The 3486-nt window shown below is 41.7% G+C and overlaps 1 long non-coding RNA gene across 2 annotated transcripts; it reads right to left on the bottom strand.

Annotated features, from left to right (window-relative positions):
- Nucleotides 1–302: 302 nt before the first annotated feature.
- LOC123049306 (uncharacterized) lies at nt 303–2667 on the bottom strand. 2 transcript variants are annotated; one of them, XR_006423551.1, is made up of 3 exons: nt 2412–2667; nt 460–638; nt 303–346 (listed from the first exon to the last, which is right to left on the bottom strand). It is a non-coding gene; the product is annotated as an uncharacterized lncRNA (long non-coding RNA). The 2 variants fall into 2 exon arrangements; XR_006423550.1 differs by lacking the exon at nt 460–638.
- Between the last annotated feature and the right edge of the window lie 819 nt (nt 2668–3486).

Genomic DNA, 3486 nt, shown 5'->3' with positions numbered 1-3486 from the left:
TGCTCCTGCCCAAGTTCCGCCTCGAGACGGCGTGCTTCGTCCTGAAAGTCCTCTCTTTATTTTTTTCTATGTCAAAAGACCTTATATACCAGAAGATGGGCACCGGAGGTGGGGCAGGGTGCCCACCACCCACCAGGGCGCACCTGGAGGGTTTGCCCCGCCCTGGTGTCTTGTGGCCACCTGGCTGCTCACCTCTGGTAGTTCTTCTCTCCAATATTTATTATATATTCCAAAATAATTCTCCGTAAAATATCAGCTCATTTGAGATGTGCAGAATAGGTATCTTTGACATAGCTTTTTTAGGTCCAGAATTCCAGCTGCCGGTATTCTCCCTCTTTGTGTAAACCTTGCATATTATGAGAGAAAAGGCATTAGAATTACCCCACAAAGTGTTATAAAGCATAAAAACAATATAAATAACAGTAGGAAAACATGATGCAAAATGGACGTATCACACACCGTTCAAGTCTCCTTCAAGATTGGCGCATACGAAGACACCTTGGAGTGTGATGTGGTTCCTATGACCGTGTGCCATCTCCTCTTAGGAAGACCTTGGCAATTCGATTGCGGGGTCACCCACAACAGGCGAACCAATCACTACAGCTTCAAGATGAAGGGCAAGGAGTACGTGCTATGACCTATGTCACCAAGTCAAGTGATCACCGAAAAGCAAGAATCAACCCATCATGGAGAGAATAGTGACCAAGTGAACCACCCAAAAGAGAGTGAGCACCACAAGCCAAAATTGAGTGCCTCCACGATGAGCGACAAGAAAAACTTAGTGCTTTTAGCCACCAAAAGGGACATGAGGGATGTGAGTGAGAGCCCATCGAGTGTTCTTCACTTTGTACTTGTGTGCAAAGATGAAGCGATGAGGACTAATACTTCACAACATCTATCTTTGGTGTTGTCTCATTTATTGCAGGAATTTGCGGACGTCTTCCCTGATGAGCTACCTCTGGGACTTCCTCCACTTCACGGCATCGAGCACCGCATAGACCTCATCCCCAGCGCACCTCTACCAAACAAGACACCTTATCGCGTCAACCCCAATGAGACAAAGGAGATTCAAAGGCAAGTACAACATCTCATGGAAAACGAGTATGTATGTGAGATATTAAGTCCATGTGTCGTTCCAGTTATTCCTGTGCCTAAGAAAGATGGTAGTTTTTCATGTGCTCTGATTGTCGTCCCATCATTGCTGTCACCGTTCAGTATAAACACCCCATTCCACGCCTTGATGACATGCTAGATGAACTTAGTGGAGCCACCATTTTTTCCAAAATTGACCTTAAAAGTGGCTACTATCAAATTCGCATTCAAGAGGGTGATGAATTAAAAACGGATTTATAAAGCAAATTTGGCTTATATGAATGGTTAGTCATGCCTATGGGCTTATCCAAAGCGCCTAGCACATTCATGCGAGTCATGCATTATGTCCTTCAAAAATACATTGGCATTTATGTTGTAGTATACTTTGATGATATCCTTGTTTTTAGCCAATCTCTAGAAGATCATGTCAAACATCTTGGACAAGTCTTGCAAGTTCTTAGAAATGAGTGTCTTTATGCAAATATGGAAAAATGCACTTTTGGTGTTGATAAGCTTGTTTTCTTGGGCTCTTTTGTGTCTTCTAAGGGTGTTCACATTGATGAGTCTAAGATTAATGCTATTAAAACATGGCCACAACCAACCAATTTAACACAAGTGCGTAGCTTCCTTGGCCTAGCCGGATTTTATCGACGCTTTGTTAAGGATTTTACCACTATTGCTTCACCATTACATGCTTTGAGTAAGAAGAACGCACCCGTCATTTGGGGCAGTGGCGGAGCCAGGATTTCTCAAAGCCTAGGGCTAAAACTAAACAACTATAAATAATGCAAAATACTATCATCTCAAAAATACCTAAAACGCTAAATTATCACACATACCAATGCATGTTAGAAATACACCACAAATTCAGCTCAGGGAAAAATATTATGTATTCAATATTACCATGAGAGAAAATTCAATAAACATATCATCAATTTAGCAAAGTGCGTCATCGCAAACATTGGTACTAAATTAGTGAATACTGGCTTCATTTGAGGCCATCATTTCTTCAAGAGGAATAGTAGGACCACGAGACGTGAACATAAATTTGAGTATTTACTCAAGAACTAGACGTATACCAAGTCAATTTCTCATATAAAATTTTGTAAAGAAAATAACATATTATACCATTATCACAAAGTGCACGAGGTAGAAGCCCCATGGGTTTCCTTAGTTTTTTGTTAGCACTGTATAATCTTAATTGTCCAGGTCCTCTTCATCTTTGATTCCTAATTCTTATTCCCTACTAAAGTAATGCAGTTTAATATCCCCAATTCACTGATCTCTGGAGATAAAAAGAAACTAGGACAAAATATTACCTTTCCAGCCGGATGTAGAAATCATGAGATTGGTTGATGGAGCACAGGAGACATCGATTGGGCTGCTCTAATGATGCGATGCGAAAGATTTGAGGTTCGAAGCGCCGGGCGCGAGGGCGCGCATCCGGTAGAGTCGAGCAGTACAGGAGAGTCGGCGGCGCAGTTTTTCTATGGATCGATCTGGAAAGACGAGGATCGTACATCGTGGCTTGCAGTGATTTGGGCGAGGGGGGTAGCGATTGTTTGGAGATATCGTGTCAACTGGGCTTCTGGGGATGGAGAACTCGGTTGAAATTTGGGATGCTGGGATTGTTTATGGGCTGAGACACGGGCCTGCTGTGTTTGCTTGCCTGGGCTTAGGCCTCTACAACTCAATTAACACGGGGAATTTTTTGCTAGATATATAACATATTAGATGGGCCACGCCTAGGGCTACAGCCCCAGTTGCCCCAGGCCTGATTCCGCCCCTGATTTGGGGACCCTCTCAAGCTACTGCATTTGAGGAGCTTAAGAACTTGCTTACACATGCTTCATTACTTGCCTTACCTAATTTTGATAAAACTTTTGAAGTGCATTGCGACACTAGTGGTAACTAGCGGGGCTACCCGCGCATTTGCGCGGCTAGACTATTTATTTATAATTAGATTTGCTTTGACTTTTGACTTACTTTGTGCATTTAACATTATGATGTGACATTCTAGCATTCATTAAATATTTTAATATGAATTATTTTTCTTTGTATGTTTTCATTTTTCCATTATATGTAAATTAAATATGATTGATATATTGTAAAGATTTTTAATGTATTTGCGAGTGTGTTTTAGAAGGTATTAAGTTTTTTTTTATCTTGCGAACCAACCTGTGGTTGGTGTGCGTTCAGTGGGAGCAGACGTACCGTCCACTACGAAGACGTCTGTGACAACTTTGTCAATCTCAAGATGATGTGCCGACTCGGTCTCTCGAAGGTGTTCATAGGTGTAGAGTGTGCGTGCCTGCATTCATAAGGGTGAATGTATATACGTATATATTAGCGTTTGCGTGTGTATTGTGTTACAAAATATTGTCTTTTCTATAT

The sequence above is a fragment of the Triticum aestivum genome, chromosome 2D (assembly GCF_018294505.1).
Source record: "Triticum aestivum cultivar Chinese Spring chromosome 2D, IWGSC CS RefSeq v2.1, whole genome shotgun sequence".
In the NCBI taxonomy this organism is placed as follows: Eukaryota; Viridiplantae; Streptophyta; class Magnoliopsida; order Poales; family Poaceae; genus Triticum; species Triticum aestivum.
Note: the sequence above shows the minus strand (reverse complement) of the source record. Positions and strands in the feature narration are given on the sequence as shown.